This window comes from Aotus nancymaae, unplaced genomic scaffold (assembly GCF_030222135.1).
Source record: "Aotus nancymaae isolate 86718 unplaced genomic scaffold, 86718_ANA_hifiasm-v0.15.2.pri h1tg000072l, whole genome shotgun sequence".
Taxonomy (NCBI): Eukaryota; Metazoa; Chordata; class Mammalia; order Primates; family Aotidae; genus Aotus; species Aotus nancymaae.
Window position 1 is genome coordinate 6189241 of NW_026988487.1, and position 24678 is coordinate 6213918.

The 24678-nt window shown below is 33.7% G+C and overlaps 1 non-coding gene across 1 annotated transcript; it reads left to right on the forward strand.

Moving 5' to 3' along the window:
- Window positions 1–22201: 22201 nt before the first annotated feature.
- LINC02876 (long intergenic non-protein coding RNA 2876) lies at window positions 22202–24318 on the forward strand. The gene is made up of 4 exons (XR_010339102.1): window positions 22202–22406; window positions 23123–23209; window positions 23322–23470; window positions 23931–24318. It is a non-coding gene; the product is annotated as a long intergenic non-protein coding RNA 2876 (transcript).
- Window positions 24319–24678: the final 360 nt, after the last annotated feature.

Sequence of the window (24678 nt, forward strand, 5' to 3'; positions counted from 1 at the left end):
TAGTTTTTATTAGCATTTCTCTAATGAACAGTGATGTTGACCTTTGACTGTCTATTGCCTATGTTGTCTTCTAGGGCTTTTACAGTTTTGGGTTTTATATTTAAGTCTTTAATCCATTTTGGTTAATTTTTGTATATGGGATAAGGAAGAGGTCTAGTTTCAATCTTCTGCATATGGTTAGCCAGTTATTACAGTACCATTTTTTTAATGATGTGGTAAATTTTATTTCCTAAGTAAAGAAATATAAGCATATAAACAGCACCCAGTGCACCAAAACACATTTACTGTCATTCAACAAATTTTATGTATAAGCATTTGAACAAATATCATAGCAGCATAGCATGTTTGCTCTAAAACATGCCACTGATGTTAGAATTTTAAAAATAGGAATTATCATATTTATGTGTCCATTATATCATTTTTATGCCTTTGCATCATCATAGCTTAACTCTCACTTAGAAGTGAGAACATATGATGTTTGGTTTTCCACCCCTAAGTTACTCCACTTAGAATAATGGTCTCCAACTCCATCCAGGTTGCTGCAAATGCCATTGTGTGTACTTTTGAAACTTTATTTCTCTTTACATTTTCTTACCACATTTATAAGTGTCTTTGATATTCCCCTACATACATTCAGACCCAAATCAGGCATTCTTCCAGTGTTTGCTTTAACCATCAGATATAAGTTAGACAACTCAAGAAGAGAAGTCTGTTGTATGAGCCCCTTTTTTTGCTTGCTCTGTTCTTTATTCATTTCTGAAACTTTTAATATTGACTATGATTACATGGCTAAATAAAGAATAACTTCCAAAAAAAAGAGATAGGAACTCTTGCATAAACAAGTAACTATGTCAGAAGAAACCTAATAAACACAATTTAGAATGTGTCAATTGTATTTCTATATACATGTAGTACTTGAAATTCAGGCTTCAGCTTAAATAATCAATAGAATCATCATCAAAGTTTGAATTTGAAATCATATCATTTTTTAAAAAATTTTGCATCATTCTATCATTGATAGAGCATACCCTGTTACTTAATTAAAATTCCAGTATAACTGTCACATTTCAAGGGGGAAAAAGTGTTTTAAAGTTATGTTTAGTGAAGGGGATTAAGTCAGAACTATCGCATTTCTTTTTCCAAGCACGATACTCCCAAGAGAACTTGTTAAACTTCATTTCACAATGTAAAATATGCATTTTAAAATACACCATTCCAATATACAGTGAGGACTTTTCATTCACACAATTCTACCTCTGGAAAAAATGTTAAATTATCTATTAATTTAGTGAAGCTGAAGGATATTTTTCTTTTTAATTTAGAAAGCTTAATTAAATGCCAATCTCATAAATTCCTTGAATCTTTAGATTTTAATCACAAAAGGAACAATTTAATTAGGAAAAAGATGTATCTTAAAAGCATCCTATTTAGAAACTACATAGGTGGATTCCAAATAAATTAATTCACAGTAATTTAGCCAAATTTATTAAGCTATGTACCCATGTATGTGAGTTAAATTTCTATATTATAAAAACCCGTTTTAAAATTATTTGTATATGCATACTCAGTAGTGTATATTGAGAACATGAGATCAATAGGTAGAAAATCTTGCCCTTTAACACATAATTATCTTTACGTTTCAATATATATATATTGCTTGCAATTTTTCTTCTTTTAAACTTATTGAAATATGTCAAGATTAGTACAGGGAGCTCTGATATACAATATTAATTTAGATTCACTATTAGTTTATATTTTTCCTATTTCCTTTATTATTTTTTCTATAAATATGTATATAAATTTTGTATGAGCATTTTGTATGACAGCAAGTTAGAGACATAGTGCCCTTTTATACAAAATACTTCAGGGCACATTTTCTATATTACCAAAATACTGTTATTAAAATGTGAAAATTTTATATGTATACAATACTATGTAATTTATAGCCCATATTCAGATTTTTTTAGTTGTTCCAATATTTTTTATATGTAGTTTTTCCTGGATCAGGATCTAACACAGATTCATGCTTTGGATTAATTTATCATGTCTCTTTAGTCTTTAAATTGGAAAATTTCTTTACTCTTTGTTTCTCTTCACTTTGACATATTTATTTGATGAGTACAGGGCAGATATTTTGTAAAGTGTCTCTCAATTTGATTTTATCTGATGTTTCTTCATGATCTTATTTAAGCAATTTGTTATTGCCGGGGATACTAACGAAAGTGATTGTATATCCTTCTGAGTGTACCATATGGAAAGAAAATTTATGTTAGTTTGTCAAAATTGGTGATGTCAGTTTTGATCATTTGTTTCAAGTAGTGTTTACCAAGTTTCTTCAGTGTAATGTTACCATTTTCCTTTGTAATTAATAAGTAATTTGGGGGGCAATAATTTGAAACCATAAATATCCTGTTTCTTATAAAACTTTTACTAAGTAGTTTTAGCACACATTGACATTTTTCTAAGTTCTTTATCTATTCTATATCATTGTAAGAAGAAATTTCCCTTCTCCAATTATTTATCAGTTCATTTATTTACATAAGTATGGACTTATGTGAATTCTCGTTTTAGAAAATTACTTAAAATTTGATACTGTAATTATTTTTTTGAAGCTCAAATATGATACTTGTTTCTCTGTGCCTGACTTATTTCACTTAACATAATATCCTTTAGTTCCATACATGTTGTTACAGTTTGATCTGTATCTTTTGGCCAAATAATATTTATTTCATCCAGTTCTATCCATATTTCGTGGCCAAATAATATTTCACTCTGTATATGTACCACATTTTCTGTATTCATTCATCTGTCCATTAATGGACACCTATGTTGATTTCATATTTTGGCTATTGTGAATAATGCTGCAGTAAACATGAGAAAACAGATATCTCTTCAGAATAGATTTTCTTTTCTTTGGATATATAACCAACAGTAGGATTTCTGGATCATACAGTAGTTCTATTTAGTTTTTAAAGAAAATTCCATAATGTTTTCTATAGTGGCTATGCTAATTTAGATGTCTAACAACAGCGTATGAGAGTTACCTTTTCTCTGCATTTTTGCCAGCATTTGTTATTTTTTCTTTTATATAAAAGACATCTTAACTATGGTGGGATAATATCTCCTTGTTTTGATTTACATTTTTCTGATGATTAATGATGTTGTACAGTTTTTCATAAACTTGTTGACTATTTGATAAAGGCTATATATTACAAACCCACTGCTAATATTATACTGAAGGGAGAAAAACCGAAAGGCAGTTCTCTAAGATCTGGATTAAGACAAGATCTGGAATAAGCTCTCTCAATACTGTTACTTCACATAATACTGAAAGTCCTACCCCAAGGAATTATGCAAAAGAAAGATATAAAGAACATATGAATTAAATATGAAATCGAATTGTCATTGTTTTCAGACAATATAATCTTATATTTAGAAAAACTGAAGACTACCAAAAAACTATTAGAACTAATAAATAAATTCAGTAAAGTTTCAAGATAGAAAATGAGCATACGAAAGTCAGTTCTATTTCTATATTCCAAAAGCAGACAAACTGAAAAAGAAATAAAGTAATCTTATTTGCAATAACTACAAATAAAATATCTAGGAATAAACTTAACCAATTAAGTGAAAGATTTATACAATAAAAACTAAGGAGTACTGACTAAAGACCTAATGGTGGACACACCAAAAATGGAAAGATATCTCATGTTCATGGATTGGAAGAATAAATATTGTTAAAATGGTCAGACATTTTTAAATATTGTCTATTCAATATTTCACTCAAAGTGACCCACAGATTTAAAGCAATCCCTATCAAAATACCAATGGAATTCTTCACAGAAATGGAAAAAAAAAATTCTAAAATTCATATGAGACTAAAAAGGACACTCAATAGCTATAGCAATCATAAACAAAAAGAACAAAGTTGAAGGCATCACATTACCCAACTTCAAATTTTACTACAAGGATATAGTAACCAAACAGCATGGTACTGGCATGAAAAAAGACACATAGACAAATTGAACAAAATACAGAACCCAGATATAAATCTCCACATTTAGAGTGAACTCATCTTTGCAAAGAAGCCAAGAACATATGTTGGGAAAATGATAGTTTCTTCAACAAGTGGTGCTGAGATAAACTCAATATCCATACAAAGATAAATGAAACAGGACAGCTATCCCTCACCAAATGCAAAATAGATCAAATGGATTAACAATTTAAATGTGAGTCTGAAACTATAAAACTAATGGAAGAAAATTTTGAGAAAATGCTTCAGTATATTGGTCTGGGCAAGGACTTCTTGTGAAAGAACTTAAAAGAACAGGCAACCAAAGCACGTACGGACAAATAGGATCACATGCAGCTAGAAAGCCTCTGTACTGCAAACAGGGCAATCAACAGGATAAAGAGATGACCCGCAGAATGGAGAAAATATTTTCAACTATTCAACTGACAAGAGATTAATAAGAAGAATATTTAAGTAACTCAATAACAAACAAAATAATCCATATTAAAAAATGGAAAAAAATATGAATGTGTACCTGAAATATCTGAAGAAAAACTTTGTGTTCCTACTATTTAAAGTTTAAAGACTTACTTAAAAACATTTTGATACAAGACATTCCAGGCTGGAATTATAATGGAACCTTGGTTTCTTTTAATGAAGAATGATGTTTAGAAAAGAAAATGTGGATATTAGGTACACTTTTTGTTCCTTGTGTTTCAGTATTTCTAGGTCCATTAAGCAGAGAAAGCTAGAATTAGTTACAAATTTATTATAAAAATATTTCTATGCCACAGGCTATAATTGAATTTCCTTGCTTAAGTTTTATAAATTCCCCTTTTCCAGTGAGCTGTCTTTAGCCTCAATATTTATTTATTTATTCATTTATTTTTGAGACCACATTTTGCTCTTGTTGCCCAGGCTGGAGTGCAATGTTCCGATCTCCACTCACCACACATCTGCCTCCCAGGTTCAAGCAGTTCTCCTGCTTCAGCCTCCCAAGTAGTTGCAAGTACAGGCCCATGCCACCATGCCCGGCTAATTTTTTGCATTTTTAATGGAGACAGGGTTTCACTGTGTTAGCCAGGATAGTTTCAATTTCACGACCTCAAGATCTGCCCACCTCAGCCTCACAAAGTGCTGGAATTACAGGCATGAACCACCGTGCTTGGACTGCCTCAGTCTTTTAAACTGAAGCCTAGAATACAGTTTTTTAATACTCAGAAATTACTTACAGAATCACCAGCATATACCACTGTGATAAGTGAAGTAAATGTAAATTCAGTGTTTTTAAAGATGTTTTTGATTTGAGATAATATTTATACACAGTGTAATCCATATATTTTAAATCTATAATTAAATGAGTTTTGAATATTGTAAATATTGATTTCAATTTTGAATAGGTAAATACCCATAAACCCCATAAGTTTTGAATAAGTGAATACCCTTGTTACAGGAAAGAGGCCATCATCTAGACCCCGAGAATGGGTTCTTGCATCTTATGCAAGAAAGAATTCAGAGTGAGTCCACAGTGCAAACTGAAAGCAAGTTTATTAAGGAAGTAAAGGAATAAAAGAATGGCTACTCTGTAGACAAAGCAGCTCTGAATGCTGCTGCTTGCCCATTTTTATGGCTATTTTTTGATGATATGCTAAACAGGAAGTAGATTATTAATATCTCCCATTTTTAGACCATATAGGGTAACTTCCTGGTGTTACCATATTGTAAACTGTTATGGTGCTGGTGGGAGTGTAGCTGTGAAGATAACCAGAGGTCACTCTCATCACCATTATGGTTTTTGTGGGTTTTGGCCAGCTCCTTTACTGCAACCTGTTTTATCAGCAAGGTCTTTATGGCCTGTATTTTGTGCTGACTTCCTATCTCATCCTGTGACTTAGAATGCCTTAACTGTCTGGGAATTTAGCCCAGTAGGTTTCAGCCTCATTTTACCCAGCTCCTATTTGAGATAGAGTTGCTCTGGTTCACATGTCTCTGACATTTCCCCCCTCCCTCATATAAGAAACCTTTAATACTAAGGGTTGCAGAGGGACAAATATCTATATTATGTAACTTCTTAAAGCTGAATACGTGTGATGTATTCCAGCCTAACTCTGAGGGTATCTTGCATTCAGGGTAGAGAAGAGTTCAGTCAGAAAGCATCAGCATGGTAAGGTTCACTCATAACTCTTAAGTTTTGACAAAAGTTGATATCCCTCTTGTTTCTTTTGAACAGCAGTAAGAGATAACTAGTTGGTTCACAAGAATAGGCAGGGTTAGCCTAAATTGCAGAAACAAGCTTAAAAACAACTAATGAGATTACAATTTAATAACAAGTTTACCATAGTTCTTCCAACATAATATTTCTGTCCCCAGTTTCTCATTTTTATTAAAGATAAATCATGGTAAGAGTGATTTCCTTTTCTATACTTGGCCTGATTATTTGAATAAGGTGCAGCAAGAATAATCATTTTTCAAATAGGGTCTTTTTAAATTGGCTTTGATGGAACTCTGTTCCATAGAAGGAATCTCAGATAAGACATTTTAAAGCCAAGCTCAGCCATGGGTCTGTACCCTCAAACACTTATGAGTTGAGTAAATTCCTTTCCTATTGTGGTTCCAAGATAACTTGGGGTTCCTGCACCTGTCAGAAAGTGACATTCTTTACTTACCCCAAGTCAGAAACCCTGTATAGGGACTGTTGTTGACAAGGTCTGAGGCCAATTCTTCGTGGGGCTTTTATTGGCTTTACAAGTCAAGTTTGATTTCTTAAAGGAAAGCACACCATTCCAGTTAAAGCCTTGGTAAAATAAGCAATTCCTCCAATTGTGTCCTGTTACAAAAGAAAACAGATTTTTATTGCATTTATGCAAATAACTATATTTCCGTAAATTAAGAATACTCAGAAATAGTTTTTAAATTTTGGAGAAATCATAGAGAGAGAATCAAATATGCTCCAAAAGAGTATACTTTACTCAATTGCTAAAAGCTGTATATAGCTCAAAAGTGTCCTTGACTCTGAAAAATAATAAAAGGATCAGCAGCATTTTAAGCAAAGTTAAAAAGAGTACTTCAGTTTTCTGTTGGTTCAGTTAATTCAGTTACCTCCTGTTCTATTTGATATTCATAAACATTCTAGTTCTTCATGAGAGTTCTGAAGTTATTTCCTCTAATCCAATGTTGCAATTTCCAAAGTTATTAGAAATCTGCATTTAAAAACATCTGCTAGATTTCTATAGTTGATTATAAACCACTTTCTAAAGAGAATTAAAACAAGACAACAATTGTCTGTGAATGATAAAAAGTTTTAGGAAAGCCAATATTAAAGCCACAATTTATAAGGAAATTTGGTTACTTCATTGTCACACAATATTTTATGTAATATAATTATTAATAACATACACAAAGTTATATTAGAATTATAGGAATTTCCCATAACTTTGGAACATATACCAATAACACATTTATGCAAATATAGTCCAATGAAAGAAAAAAAAAATTCACATTTGATAATGCTTTCTATATGAGCTTTATACAAAATAAGCCAAATTTTACCTTTGCATTAATGTATTATTAATGTTAAACCCAATTTTTAAGAAAATCTTATAGACATATTTACTCAATTTTAATGTTTCATGGTAAGGTAAGATTCTTATAAACCTTTTATAATTACACTTCTTTTTGTGAAAGATATGATTAGTGCTCTAAGAAAAACCTATTTTGCTTTTATTCCAATGTTTAATTTACAGAAAAACTGAATAATACCCTTTTAACTTTAGCCAATATGTTTACATGCAGAATATCTTACAATTAAGTTTTGTAAACTTTCTACAACTTGTTAAAAAAATTATTTTTTCTTACTTAAAAGAATCATTTAAAATTTTAATCTAAACAGAAAAAATCCACATTCCCATAACTTCTTATAATCTTTCACCAAAAACACATTTCACTTTCTTTACATACCTTGCATGTAAAATTATTTCTCTAGTAGTTTCAGTTACATGTTATAACGTTAACTCTTAGCAACTTTTATTTTTGGTGGAAACCTTGGTAAATTTGAGATTTTATTTATGCGCTATGTATGGAGCCTAGCCTAGGACACACCAGGGAGAAATGCAAATAAGAGCTTGTAAAGCCTTTTAACTGTTTAATATGATTTTTAGAGCTAACTATGACATGAACTCTAAAATTCCTGTTCCCCTGAAATGTAGAGACCAAGAAAAAGTATCCCAACATGGTTAAAAGGGTCAAGCTCCCAAGGACATGGAACAAGGTGAAAATTTCATCAGGAATCTTTTGCTCAATGCCTATCCATTGGTTACTCCCCCAGCCCCTGGCAACTGCTGATTTCTTTACTATCTTCTGTTAAAGAAAAATGAAAATGAATGCCATAGTCTAGATACCCTCAGGCCGACAGCCAATAGTCACATAAACAAAATTTAAGTTATCTTGATCTTCCAGAAATACTAAATCTAATCATAAATGAAACACAAACTGTAAGCTTTATTTTCTTGTCAGCATATTTCAGTGAAATTAAACCAATCTTCTGTAAACAAATCAGTTTAAATAACTCTTCTTATCTTAAAAAGAATTTTAATTTCTTTGGGAGGCCAAGGCATGTAGATAATGAGGTCAGGAGATCGAGACCATCCTGGCTAACACAGTGAAACCCTGTCTCTACTGAAAATACAAAAAATCCACCGGGCATGGTGGCACATGCCTGTAGTCCCAACTACTTGGCAGACTGAGGCAGGAGAATCACTTTGCCTGGTAGGCAAAGAATGCAGTGAGCCTAGATCATGCCACCACACTCCAGCATGGGCAACAGAGTGAGACTCAGTCTCAAAAAAAATGAATTTTAATTTATAACAACTTATCACAGAAAAAGGTCAAAATGCTTCATGTGTTATTCTTTATATGTAAATGCTATGAAAAAACTACTTACCACTTTTTGTTTGAGGTATCCTAGTCCATGAACTGTTCTTTTTTGTATGATAAATATTTGTTTAAATCTTTAAATTGACTATATATATGTACATTGACTATATATGTACATATATGTATATATGTATATGTACATTTGTTTGTATGTCTGTACATATATACCTATGTACATATATATGTACATATATCTATATGTATATATGCATATACATAAATATATTAAAATATATGTATATGTGTAAACATGTATATATACATATATGTGCATAGTGTACAACAGGATGTTTTGAAATATATGTATACTGTGAGATAGCTGAATGGAGCTAATTAACACATACATTATCTCACACACTTATTTTTGTTGTGAGAATACTTAAAATCTGTTCTTTTAGCAAGTTGCAAGAATACAATGCATTGTTATAAACTGTAGGCATTATGTTGTACAATGGATCTCTTGAATTTACTCCTCTTATCTAAATGAAATTTTGTCTCTTTTTACCAACATCTCCCCACTTTCTATCTCCCTACCTGAGCTTTGAATCATTGTTCTCTGTACTTCCGTAAATTCATATTTTTTACTCTCCCTGTGTAAGTGAGATTATGCACCACTTACCTTTCTGAGCATGGCTTATTTTACTTAACATAATGCCCTCCAGGTTCATCCTTGTTGTCTCAAATAAAAAGAGTTTAATTGTGTCCAAGAGTCCAAAAGCTGAAGAACTTGGAATCTGACGTTCGAGGGCAAGAAGCATCTAGCATGAGAGAAAGATGAAGGCTGGAAGATTCAGCGGATCAGCTTCTTCTACCTTCTTCTGCCTGCTTTTTCTGGCCACACTGGCAGGGTGGGCCTTCTTCTCCAATTCCACTGACTCTAATGTTAATCTCTTCTGGCAGCACTCAGAAACAAGCAGATACAGCCAGAACAATCTTTCCATTCTTCAATCCAATCAAGTTGACACTTAATATTAACCATCAAATATGCAGTCCAACTCTTTCCTGGCAGATACTGGAAGAGGGGCGTTTTGCCCTGCTCACTATGCACTGAGCTAGGGAAAATAGTGCCTGTTTGAAACCACCTCTTTCTTTTATTTGGTCATGGGGGACTTGTAAATTCTGAACCTAGTTGGCTTTCCAAAGTGTCTGATTTAAGAACCAGTCCATCCAGTGACAACTCTAAAAGCGAGGGTGCTCAATGTGTGGACACTCTTTCAAGGAAGAGGCTGGAGATTTCGTTTTAACACTAGTGTGAGCAGTGGAGAGAAGGCCCAGGAAGTGCATCATGCATGTTAAGGCTCCAGGCAGTGGGGAGTAGGGGGTTCTTACTAATTAACCTGTCATGTCAATTCTCAGATGCCATCTAGTAAGAAGGCATATTCTGAGACATCGGCTGAGGAAGCATACAGTCAAGATTCCTTCCAGAGAGGAACTAGGATGTGGGCGTTGTTGCTGCTTGTTCTACACTAAGACCAGAGGAATTTAGTAGAGAGTGCTTACACACCTATTTAAGGCAACCATTTTGTTCTCCTTGTTCCAGAAAAAAACTCATGGATGCCGAGCCACATTCACTCCTAGGGTGATTTAGGAGTCTTTTTCTTAAGTGAGAGTTGTAAAAGTCAGTGTGCTATATGTGTGATCTAAACCCTCCTCTCCTCAGGGAGAAGCTTAAGAGTTTGGGGTTCCCACCAACTTTAAGGTGCTGTGCCCAGGGTAGACTTTGTGGCATAAGCATGTCTCAACTTTTCCTACCCATTTTGACATGAATTTCTTTTAGATGCAGTATGTACGCATCATTCAACTGGTTCCTGAATTTTTCTTAGAGGAAATGGATCTGTGTGCAATTCTTTACCTGTGCATCTCTGGGAGGAGGTCAAGTGGGGAGCTTCCTATCCTGCCATCTTGCTGACCTCTTCTCTGCTCATTTCTTTTTAGTGTTGAATAATATTCCTTTATCTGGATGTACCACACTATATCTATTCACATATTGAAAGCTATTTTGGTTGCTTCTAAGATTTTGTAATTGAATGAGTAAAACTGCTGTGAACATCCATGTGCAGGTTCTTGTGTGGACATGAATTTTCAATTTCTTTGGTCAAATACAAAGAAATGTGATTGCTGGATCATATAGTAAGAGTATGGTTAGTTTTGTAAAGGTACTTCAAAATACCTTTGAAGTAGCCATGACATTTTGCATTCTCATCAGCAATAAATGAGAGTTTCTGCTGCTCCACATCTTCACTGACATCTTCTGTGGTCAGTTCAGTGTCCCCTGTTTTGACCATTCTAATAAATATATAGTGGAACTCATTGTTTTAACTTTCATTTACCTGATGCTATATCATATGAAGCATCTTTTCATATACTTATTTGATATCTATACAGCATTTTTAGTGAGCTGTCTGTTGAAGTCTTTGGCCCATTTTTAAATTGGATTACGTATTATCTTATTGTTGAGTTTCAAGAGTTATCTGTTCATGTTAGATAACAGATTTTTATCAGATGTATCTTTAGCAAATACGTTTTTCCTGCCTGTGGCTCATCTTTTCATTCTCTTACCAATATATTTTGTAGAGCTGAAGTTTTTAACTTTTATGAAAATCTGTTTTAACAGTTTTTTCATGGGTTATGCCTTTGGGCTATACCTAAAAAAATCACCATATTCAAGGTTATATAAGTTTTCATTTATGTTATCTGCCAGTGGTTTTATAGTTTTACATTTTACATTTAAGTCTATGGTCCATTTTGAACTAATTTTTCTAAGGGATGTAACATCTATGCTTCATTCACTCTTTTTGCATGTAGATGCCCAGTTGTTCCAGCACTATTTATTGACAATATTATCTTTGTACCTTTGTCACAGATTAGTTGATTATATTTATGTGAATCTATTTCTGGACTCTCTATTCTATTCTTTTGATCTGTTTATCTAATTTTTCACCAATATGACACTGTCTTGTTTAGAGTAGCTTTGTAGTAAGTCTTATAGTCCAATAGTGTTATTCTTCCATTTTGTTCTTGTCTTTCAATGTTGTGATAGCTATTCTTTGTCTTTGATTTCTCCACATAAACTTTAGATTCAGTTTGCAAATATCCACAAAATAACTTTCTGGGATTTTAATTGAGATTGCATTGACTCTATAGATAAGGAAGAACTGGCATCTTGACAGTATTGACATTGTCTTTCCATGAACCTGGAGTATTTCTCCATTTATTTGGTTGTTCTTTTATATCTTTAATCAGATTTTTATAGTTTCCTCATATAGATCTTATATTTTCTTAAGATTATATCTAAGTATTTTAGGGGGGTGCTAATGTACATGGTATTTTGTTTTTAATAAAATTCTAATTTTTTTATTTCTAATATATAGGAAAGCAATTTACTTTCTTTTATTAATCTTTAATTCTGTAACCTTGCTATATCTGCTTATTAGCTACAGAAGACTTTTCTTAAAATTTTTAAAAATTTTCTGCATAGACAATTGTGCCAACTGTGAACAAAGACCACTGTATTTCTTCCTTTCCATGTGTATATATTTAATCCCTTTATTGTCTTATTGATCAGCTAGTATTTGTAGTGTGATGTTGAAAAGAAATAATAAGACACCATTGCCTTGTTACTAATCTTAATGAGAAAGCTTCAAGTTTGTCACCATTAATTTTTGTGTTAGCTATAGGATTTTTGTAAATATTCTTTATCATATTGAAGAAGATCCCCTTTATTCATAGTTTACTGAGATATTTGATCATGAATGGGTGTTCAATTTTTTGAAATGCTTTTTCTGCATATATTGATAAGATCGTGTATTTTTTTTTAGCGCATTGATGTGATAAATTGCATTAATTGATTTTTAAATGTTGGTCAGTCTTGCATATTTGTGATAAATCCCACTTGATTGTATATACTTTTTTATATACATTGTTGGAATTTCTATTGCTGATAGTCTCACATATTGTTTCATTTTAACTGTGTTTTGAAGTTTTTGAATGCATTTAAAACAGCTGTATCAAAGATCTTATGTACAAATTCCACTCTCTAAATTCTTACTATTTTTCATTTCCTGTCTATTTAAATGTCTAATTATGTAAAATTGTTTTCCGGACACCGCAGATAAAAGATATATAGGGTGTTGATTGTGTTATTAAATTATTAACATTATTTTATTTTTATCAAAATTGGTTTAATTTTCAGTTTAGGTTTCTTTTATTTGTAAACAGAGTTCTAAGACATGCTCTTTCTCCACTGCATTGTTTTATTCCTCAGTTTTGAACTTTCTGCTGACTTAACTGAGTATGTGATGTCTTCAATGAGGTCTCCACACCTTGATTGAGATGAAACATTAACGTATCATATTACTACTAAGTCATTGATAATGCTATTCAGCTGTCAGTTTTTTGGGAGGTGTTATCTGCTTGGTCTTTTATAATCTCACTATGTGAATACCCATGCATATTTGTTGGGTTGCCTTCTTAAAACCCCACAGTTTCTAACTTTTCAGATACTCTGTCCCAAATTCTGGCTGCTTTGTCTCAGTAGCCGGTAACTCTTACCTCTGTCACCTTAGCTCACAAAATATCCTCCACATTTAGTCCACTTTCCTGCTTGACTTTAGAAAAAGTGTTCAAAGCAAAAAGCCAAGGCAATTTTAATATGATTGACAGGCTCACCTTACTTTTCTTTCTTCTTTCAAGGGTAGTATACCTGTGCTACTTTTTCAAGGTAACCACAAACTGTTGCTTTATATATTTAACTAAACTTTATAGCTGTTTTTAATAGGAAACCAAGTTCAGTATCAATTACTCTGTTTTGGCCAACACTTGAAGTGAGAAACATCTGTTTTGACATAAAAAGTAGTATATGACTTCATAAACTTACTTTCTTGAGTAGATTAAAGCAGACTTTAACAATATGAATTAATTTTTGTTGTGTGTATATGTGAATTATTTAAATCATCCAGATATCATGCCTAATACTGTTGCTCTATCTTCTCATGTAATGTTTTATTTTTCACTTTGTAAAATAGTATCAATGGCAACCAACTTTCTAAAGTTGTTTAAGAAATGAAGAAGATAATCCACGTAAAATTTCTTTGTGAGCTATAAAGTGCTAAAAATGAAAGTTATTATTATAGGGCAAAAGTAAATTTTTGTCCAGTCTTTGATTATTAGTTCCAACAGAAAGAAGCTAGAATTGATAATTTCTAATAACACGTCTTCTTTTTAAATTTTTACAATAGCTTTAAACTGGAGAAAATAAAATCCTATTTCATTTTTACTTGGAATGGAAGATGTTCTAACTGTTCTAAGTTTTAAAGGATTTGTAAGAATAACAACTGTCCTGAAGTGTATATTAATTCCTTAAATGTATACAGCTCTAAAAATTGTAAGCAATTCCATAGAATAGTACTGATTATTTTACAAAATATTCTAGCACCTTCAAATCCAGGTTTTTGCCTGGTAACTTTCTCACTCTCCATTTTTTACCTACTATTAGGTACTTCAGAGTACCTAATTCTTGCAGTCATTAGAAGACTTTTAATAATGGCACCAATACTTTTTCTTTTAATATTTAAACAACTTTCTAACTTAAATTAAATTGTTCTTTTTGTTGATTATGAGTAATTTTATTTACAAGGTGAATATAGTGGCATCATTTTTTTTAAAACAATGTAACAAGACATTTAAGAAATGAATTATTTTATTTACCAGAATATTTTACCCAAAGTTCTCTTTTGGGAGGAAACTAATTTCTTAAAAATATAAGCCAAATATGGTAGTCATAATTTTATGTTAAAAAAGTGACAGTCACATGAAAATTTTGGCATCGAACACAAAATCCTATTAGTAGCCAACATCTGTGACAGTCTGAGAGTGGCATGTACCACAAGAATCTACTGCAGTGCTAATAATTATTCTAAGTTATTTTTGGGGATCTGAGGAGAAATTCTGTTGTCTCAAAAAGGGACATTAACGTCGCCTCAATTTAGCAAAATTAATTTAAAATGGCTGACGGTTTATCACACCATCTGTAGGGGATATTCCTAGGAAGGAAAAAGACACAAGGAAAACAAAAACAACCCTTTAAAGAGGTAGAAACTCCAATGTAGAAAGAAAAAAGAAGCATGGTAGTCATCAAGCAATCTAAGATCATCTTTTTTTCCCCAGAGCTCTAAGAAATCATGTTGCTCTCCATTTTCTCATGCTTATCCCGATTGGCAAAGTGGTCTGAACAGCAGGGAGAAACAATTGCAAAAGGTAGGGTAATTAATTTTCAATCTTACAGAGAGCAACAGTGTAAATAAATACTTAAATACTACAGGTGCTGTCTCTTAAATGAGGCAAGAAGAGTCAAAATAATCATTCGCCCATAAAACAGGAAAAGGCACAATAAAGAAGTTGAAAGAGAAGACAGGGTGAAGAAATAATATAAATTTGATATTAAGTATCTCTTTATCAGAAATCTTTATTTGGGTCAGCAGGAAAATTATCTTATTAATGAGTTATTCCAGTTCTGCATGCAAAGAAGAAACAAATACACAAAGTTTTTCAATGAGTGATCCTCATTACCATACCAGTACCCAAGCGTAATCAAGTCCCAGTTAGTTGGTCACAATCAGCAATCCCAAGTAAGCTAATAAAACCTCATGGCATCTATTTAATGTATCCAGCAAAATCTATTAGTAAAGAAAAGGTATAAGAAATGGGTTGGAATATGTTTCTATGTCTATTTGTTTTCTTTGTAAAAAGGAGGAACACTAAGACTTTTTATCTTATCAGTGATTTGCGTTGACTGAAATGATAGAGTTTCCTGATATATTCTGAGCCCCATACAGGTAAATGTCTCCACATGTGGATTGGAATTTAAGAGTCCTTTTAGCCCCAATATTTTGACACTTACTTTTGTTAGTATTTTTTCTTCCATTTACCTTGCATTTCATAACAAATCTAGATCTATTAAGTGTCATTTACAACATTGTATAAATTGTGCTAGAGAACATTATTCAAGTTAGAAGATAACTTACAGTTGGTCAGAGTAATATATGCTGATAAATTTAGTTTTTATCAGTACCATATGTGTCATTTCTGGTATAGTTTAGACTGAATTAAATTGAATAGAATGATAGAATAATCTGAGAGTATTAGCATTTCCTTTTCCTTCCCTCCTTCCTTTCTTTCATATTTCTTTACTTCTTTCTTTTAAGAAATATTTTTCAAAAACTACATAAATCTTTTACAAAGTAACTTTTAATATAGAGTTTATTTAGAATTACTTTTATTTCCCTGGCATTTGTCTTAAATGTCAACACTGCATGACACCTATGCCCAGATTTATCATAGGGTATTCAGTAGTTAAAGTATGTAAATATTTGTTTGAAAATGTGTGTATCTATTTTTAAATGTCTTTTTACCATATTTTGTGTTTAAATAAAGAAAGACATCTACCTTTTATATTTAGATTCAAAGTTTGGGGGGTTTTAAAAATACTTATTTTTCATAGGCCTCTGAAATTATGCATGTTTCTTCTTTCGTTTATCAAATATCTACTGAATGTTGTTTATATACTCAGCTTTTGACTAGCATCTAGGGGTGGATAGATACGCAGAACAGCCTCTGAATATATACACAAATATTTGTAGTAAAATTTATCACGTGAGATGGTAGATATCTAAACAAAATATATTAGGAGCAAAAATTTTTTTGTAAATACTGAAAAGGTGGAGAAAATTCCACATAAATAGTTAACATTTAAATATGAGATTTTAGGGTGAGCTGGGTATTTCAGGGAGGACAGGATGGTGGGTAGGAGTAGGACATGTCAGAAACATTCAACATCATGAGCCTAGGAAGAGAGGACGAAAGGTAAGGAAGGGTAAATATATGTATTCATGTACCAACTAGCTGTTGAGCATTAGACTCTGTGCTATGTGCCAGGCACAGTTCCTAGGCAGTGGAAATACAGCTGTGAACAAAACAAAAAATACCCAGCCTCATTGAACAGACATTCTAGGAGCCTTACACTCACTTCTGTCTGTGAAGGAACTTGAATGTCATTCTAAGGAGTTGTATAGTCATCGAATTGAACATTATACACCATTGAGGTTTTATTAAGTTAGGTAATGGCATGATCAGATGCACATATCAGAACACAAACTCTCTGGCATTTTAACAGATGGAACATGAAGAATGATGAAAGGTGAACTGATATTAAAGCAGCCTGGAACCAAATTAAAGGAGGCATAGAAAACGTAGAAAGAAGAGAATACAACAAACGTGTTTTGAAGATAGTTTTTTTTTTTTTTTTAAGACATGGAGTCTAATAGAATTGGACTACATTGAACAAATATGAATTTTACATTTCCAGTTTAAGTGCCTGAATATTTCTAATTTGTTGTGAGGTGCTAAGTTAATTCCTATTTATTGAATTTTTCATACAGAAGAAAGTAAATGCAGATTTTGGTATGAATGTAAAGGAGAAAGCATTTCAGCTATAATGCTGAAATTCTGATGTATGTGAAATCTAGAATTCAGGAAAAAAGCCTGAGCTGGAGCCATCTACTGTGTGGAAGTTCAAATTATAGAGATAGAGATCCTGTGTTTAAAGAAGCAAAGATATTAGAGATTTTTAAAAACAGGATACTTAGATGAAGTCATCAGTCACTGCTTCTTCTTCCTTTTCTTTTTAATGGAGCCCCTTATGAGTTGTCAACCCTACAAGGTAGAGCTCTTATTGGTCTGGTTATTCAAGATTTATGGTTGGAAAGGACTATATTTCTAAACATAAATAGCACTAGAGTTTATTCCAAATTATTTTTTCATACACATTAAATAGAAAAAAGTTCTCTTAAAGGTTAATTTTTTACTCAAGAAACTTTTGTTGCACAAATTGATATATTCTGAATTAACTGTAATATCCCACTTGTTAAATGCTTGAATAATAAATATTATAATTATTTATTATGTTCCCAATGCAAAACTAGATGTTGGGGTACACTTCCACCTCACCTATTCATCACACCTGAGAACTGCTCAGAAACCAGCATTGGAATTGATGGTTAGATGTCTGAAAATAACTGTTTCTATGTTAAATGAGCCTTTGAAATGGTTTACAATTTCATCTCCAGGTTGTACTCTGTGTGGCACTGAGAATTTAGCTTCTAGCTTATTGAAGGAATAAGTTATAAGCCAATCTGGCAGTCGAGTAGAGGACAATATTATGGTTAGGATTTTCAGTAGTTTCCTTAGAAAACAGGATTGATGTTTCCATTATGACACAATGCTATAAATACAGGTATTTACTGCTGCCTGCTATGTTCTCATTCCCTTATTCTTTATCCATCTCTGCAAATTTTCTAGGGCTAGACATTCAATGGTGATCTGAGGGCCTGTAATTTTGAGAGTGATGGAGGGGCTCCCTCTCAGGGTATAAACATTTCATTCACTTGTGTGTCAATAGACCAGCCTGGTGTAATTGCAGAGAGATCAATTTATCCCTTTCTCTTTTTGTGTGTGTGAAAACACCCAGTGTGCTTTGAAACCTACTTTAGGGAATGCCTTTACTGGGACAGTATCTAAAGGAGGGAACTGCTATACCTAGTTTTAGAAAAAAATAATGAAGAGTAATAGCCCACACAGACTTCTATTTTATATTATAAGGTATTCAAGAGTCAAATCTATTGGAAACACCAAGGATTACTAGCATATTCACTTGGTGAGTTTTAAACTTTTTCCATGAATGTTATTTTGGTCATCTTATTTATTTTCACAACTTACTTATTTTTCTCAGTGTTTCCTATTTAAACACTGAACAGAAATTGGCTCACGTGTTTATCCTGAGAAAGAAAAATTAAAGGAGACTCCAGGAAAGACAAGAGTTTCTAATCAGTTTCAGTTTTGGTGGGGATGGTGAGTGAGAAGCCTCAAGGAATAGATTATGACAGAACCAATCAAAACCTTTACTAGTTTAAACGATAGTTATGATCAAGGTATGTACATCCTGTCAGTACCCCTACTTAATTAAAAACAATAATATAGGATCCTAGGGTGGCAAAATTAGTGACCGAGGCAGTGTCCATCCATACTATTTGCAAATTTTTATTTATTTTTTCTTTTTACCAGCTGTGTTACCATCATAGTGCCAATATAAAATATACTGTATTCTTGCCTTGACTTTCTTCATTTATTAATTAATCAGTTAAATGTGTATCTGTTTATATCTGGACTTTCTGCTTTATCTAAAATGACCATATATCATTGTTTTAACTAGAATAAAGATTTTGGCTTGTCTTATTTGTCATCTGTTTTTCTCTCCCTAAGCTTCAGTGAAGTGATGATATTCCTTTCATTAAGGTCAGCATCCTCAATATCAAAAGGTCATGGACAGAGCTGAAGATCATAAGATGGTGAAGATTAAAAATTAGGCACATATTAATTGTATACAAATAACAGTGTGTTTCTATAACTGAAATGCTTTCCAGCTTTCTCTTTAAAAAACATAAAAATTGTTTTTCGTTCTTTTCCCCTTACTCCTTTTCCTCATTTCTCTGTTTAGAATCAGAATGCCTAGAATGATGGAACAAATGAAACGTATTAATTATCATGGGAAACTAAAAAGTAATGTTATTGATTAACTTTTTTAGTAAGTATTTATTGAGCCCTTGTTACATGCCAAGCACTGTATGTGACACATATGCAGTACAGTGTTCTACGACAAATCTCAGAATCATCTTGCTTTTGGCAGTGAGTAGGGTAAACACCGTCCACAAGAGTAACATTCCAAATATGCTCATCCTTAAATGAGGAGAAGGATTCTGGGGCAGGAGAATTCACTAGACTTACCTTAATTTATGAAGATAATATTTAAAAATACACTGGAATATATAATATCAATTTTTTTGAAAAAAAATCTTCTTAAAATGAAAATTATAGAGAATGAAACACTGCAGACTTTGAACTGGATTGACATGAATGTGAAAGATGGAGCTTTGTGTCCATAAATCTAACTTATACCTCCCCACCCCCACACATACCTTATAAACTGGACATACCTTAAAGATATTAAAACTAACTTGAAATTCAAATCCCTAAACATGGTCATAAAAATCACAAACCATTCTGTTTTTTTTTTCCATCTTTAGCCCCTCACCCAGCCAAACTGTGCCACACCAAGCTTCTTTCCTACCCTGCTTCTCCACCATAGCCTTTGTCATTTTATCTTTCCCAGAGTCCCTGGAGCCTTCACTGTCTTCATGATTAGATCCCTCCATGCTCTCCATCACTAATGCCTTGGTCAGAAATTCCCACTCAGACCATGTACTGAGCAGATAAGTGCCAAGCATCATAGCATTGTCTCAGGTATCATCATTGACTCTGGGATTAAGAAACAATATATCACTGTCCTAAAAGTAAACCAAGTTATAACTCTGAGATTGTATGATCTGTTCTAGATCACATCAGTCAATATTTGTTATAATTAATGTTAATTTGGTTTCAAAGGACAAAAAATACATAAGCTAAGGTTAAAAACAAGGGTCCTAGAAGAATATGAGAAATGTCATAGGATACTTTGCAAGAAATACAACAATGCCTCATGTTAAATAGGCAGTCATTGGTCACTTTTCTCTCTTCTTCTCTCCCTGCCTTCTGCCCCCTCTTGCCCTTTGTTTTATTCTCTCTCAATCGTTGTCTCATATTTTTGCTTCTCTCTTCATATTTGCTCTATTTATTTCTGTGTACATTGGCTTTTTCTGCAATAATTTTATTTTTTATTCTTCTCAATATTAGCTGTCCATTGGCTTTGCTTCAGCATAGAAGATTCTAGTACTAAAACTAACATTCTAAAGCCTAACATTCTAAGCTTATAATTTATTTATTTATTATTTTGAGATAGATTTCCTCTCTGTCATCCAGGCTGGAGTACAGTGGCACAATCATAGCTCACTGCAGCCTTGAACTCCTAGGCTCAAGCAATCTTCCTGCCTCAGCCTCCCAAAGTGCATGGATTAAAGGCATTAGTCAGCAAGCCAATCCTAAATTTATAGTTTGGAGGTAGAATATGGTCACCCTTGCCCAACTTCATCCTTGAGCTAAGAACCTGTGTTGTTGGGTCAGTGAATAGGGCAGTATCACAGAATAAAAGTCTGTTCATATAAGCCCCTCATGCTATAATTAATGTTAATTTGGATAAAATTTGTCAAAAGACAAATTTTGTCCTTTGAAACCGGACATGCGTTAGTGTCTAGTTTCACAAAGGACTGCCTGGACTGCTGGTGGAGCCATTTAAGACAAAGGAATTTAGAGGAAAAACAGTCATAATTGTAGCAGCGGTCAGGTCAACTCTTCTGATTTCAGTCTATGCTCTTCCCACCTGGTTGAGCAACTGTCTGTGTTTTAATCATCTTTGTATTCCCACAACACTTTACAAAACACCTCCCCACCCCCACACATACCTTATAAACTGGATATGCCTTAAAGATATTAAAACTAGAAATTGCAGATTCTAGCCGGGTGCAGTGCCGCTTGCCTGTAATCCCAGCACTTTGGGAGGCCAAGGTGGGCAGATCACAAGGTCAAGAGATGGAGACTATCCTGGCCAACATGGTGAAACCCCATCTCTACAAAAAATATAAAAATTAGATGGGCATAGTGGCATGTGCCTGTAGTCTCAGGCACTCAGGAGGCTGAGGTAAGAGAATCGCTTGAACCGGGGAGGCGGAGGTTGCAGTGAACCGAAAAAGAAAGAAGGAAGGAAGGAAGGGAGGATGGGAGGGAGGAAGGGGAAGAAAGAAAGAAGAAAGAAAGGAAGGAAGGAGAGAAAAAAAGAAAAAGAAAGAAAGGAAGGAAAAGATAAGAAATTGCAGATGCTGATAATATGTTGGTTGATGTGATGATCTTGAAGTCAATCAAATTAACATTGGCAGATCTTTGGAATTCTCCAATCTTTCCATCTCAGAGTCAACTTTCAGTTGACTGTTAGCCAAGGTTTCCTTGAGCTAAATCCCTAGACAGTAGCAAAAGGGAGGAGTGAGAGACACAAGGAAGGTGTTTAAAACGTTTGATTAGGTTTCATGAGCAGCCTCTTGAACTTGGAATACAGGAGAACCCAGAAATTAAAACTCATTCTGCCATATGGTTCCTGGACATTCTTGTGCAGCTGCCAGAAAAAAAAAATGATTAAAAAAACCCCCAAAAACAACAAGGCAGCAATTGTGACAGAATAGTGGCAGTCCAAATTACAGAGGCAAGGCTCTTCCTCTGTCTTCCCTCCAGGTCTAAATGAATAAAGAGATTGAAGGTTAGTTCTACTTTAGAGTCACAGAGACATGAGCACCAGCAAGTTTTAAGTTGGGTAAGGATCTTCAGAATTCCTCAGTTTTAGATAGCCAAGCACTGTTTCATTCCTTCTTCAACAGCATCTCTAGCATATATACTTTGCTTAAATCCACCTTTGCAACGTTTGCTGATGGTAATTCGGGGACTAGAAAAGCACCCTTTTAGAGATTGTATTTATTTCTATCTTTCCCTTAAAACTCAGGTCTTATTCTTTCCCCATTTCCCCTCTTTCACACTCTGGGATGTCCCCAGAGAAGTTCACCAGTCTGGTCTGCACTGTAATATGGGCTGGCAGATGCTACAGAGTTGTAAAAACCATCTAATTTTTTTCCTCCTTTACACTATTCCCTCTTCTATTTACTTATCACCTCAAATGTTTACAATCCAGTAAGAGGCCATATAAATTTATTAAACCTCCTGTTGTTTTTCTTTTCCGTTAAAAGAGATGTTATTTTATGTTTTTCTTTCAGTTTCCTCTGATTTTCAGAATAGTTCCTTGGGGCTGTCATTATTTGGATTTCCCACTGACTTAATCTTCTCTGGAGCAAGGAGCTTGGAATTTCTTTGACTTTAAGCTGCTGCATTAATCTTTTGCCCAGCCTTAAAGGGTTTAGGGTGGAGTCTCTTCCAAAGGAGTTGCTGCCTGAGTTGCTACCATAGCAGCAAAGAAACCCTATCTGTTCTCCTCTGTGGAAAGCAATCTGCCCCCTGCCAGCAGCTCAGCTTTGCAGCCACAGCAGAGCAAGCCCTGTGTTAGCTGGGGGACATTTCCAGCAAGAGGGACAGCAGGGGAAATGCTGCAGACTCCATCGAAGGGGAGAACTGCTCATCTATATCATCTAATTCCAGGAAGGGGCACAACAGAGCCCATGCCTTTGCCTCCTCTGGCCAACTCTAATCATAAATCTCCTGTGAATCAGCTGGGAAACATGCAGAGTAATTTCTTCCCTCATGTTTTTCTTAGGTATTTTAAATGAGAATTTTAATTTCTACCCCACTGTTTTCTGATCTCCTCTTCGTTCTTTCCTTTTCACTTTCTTGTGCACAGATATGAGATTGAGGCCCTCATTCATACTAACTGGAATTTTCCTTGACAATGGTAGAACGGAAACTTCTCCATTCTTTAGAGATGAACTTGCCTGAGGTAAGATCTTCTCAGAGTACAAAAGAAATTTATTCTGGAAATTTCAAACAAATGTGAGTGTGTCTTTTTTGTAAACTGATAATTTCTACTTCAAAGGCAGAGTTTTGTTAGATTGATAATTAGTTCTCCACAGCTCTCAGAAAAATGTCTTGAATATATTATGCATTTGATGAATAATTATGGATACATGAATATAGACATATCTATAGAGTGACCTAGTCAGTTTTTATGGATGACATCATATGTTTAGCCATACAGAACTCCATTATGCTGTGTCTACACAACAAACAGCACTGCATTCATGTTGAGTGCAAGTATGACTTCACCATTGAATATTTTTTGTCTGAATTGATCTTTTTAACTTACTCTTCTCTAATTGTGATATCATCATGATTAGAATCCTCTCAGTTCATTCTCCTCTTTCATTTTCAGCTTTTCCCTTTATTCTTGCTGTTTAATATGATTCTCCCACTGACAACATGGGCTCCCCTCTATGACTCTATCACTTGACAGATGGCTTCCTCACTGGAACTGGAACTGGATCCACCATTCTTTTTTCTCAGTGTCTTATTGTTTATGTTTTAGATCTTTCACAAGGTGAGCTACACCTCTGAGAGGAGCTCCTGGAAATTACCAGCGATACTTAGTATTGCCAGCTCTGCAGATGGAGATGGTGCACCTTGATGAGGAATGAGTACTGAGCCCAAATCCTACAAATGGGCTCATACCAAAGACTTATGAATTAGATAACAAATTACAAAATACAAGTGTAGTTGATACCTGTTTAGATGATGTAGAGCAAGGTAATAGAGTATGTATTAAAAGCAAAAATTCCCATGAAGCAGAACTGTTACCCTCTTCCAAAACCTCCCACTCTCAAGTTTTAAGAGGCAGTTAACCTAAATGTACATTATCTTTGCCTTTTTTCCCCAGGACTGCAAGGTCCTCTATCAAGATTTACCATGTTTCATTGATTTTATTTTTCCTAGCACTAACATAATGCTCATATAGTAATGAGAAATAATTTAATTTTTTCTTGCTTATTGTGTCGTTGTGAATGTGCTATCATAGAAAAAAACACAATTTAAATTATTTAAAAATATTTGCTGAGCAAATATAAACCATTATGCATTTCTCTAGGCACCAATGAGACAGCCAAGTATAAAGGGGTCCCCAAAGAACCCTTGATCAGCTTGTGCACTAGTAGGAGTGCGCACTAGGGTGGAGCCTCTGGAAGTTCAAGCTGTTTGCAGTAGGGAGG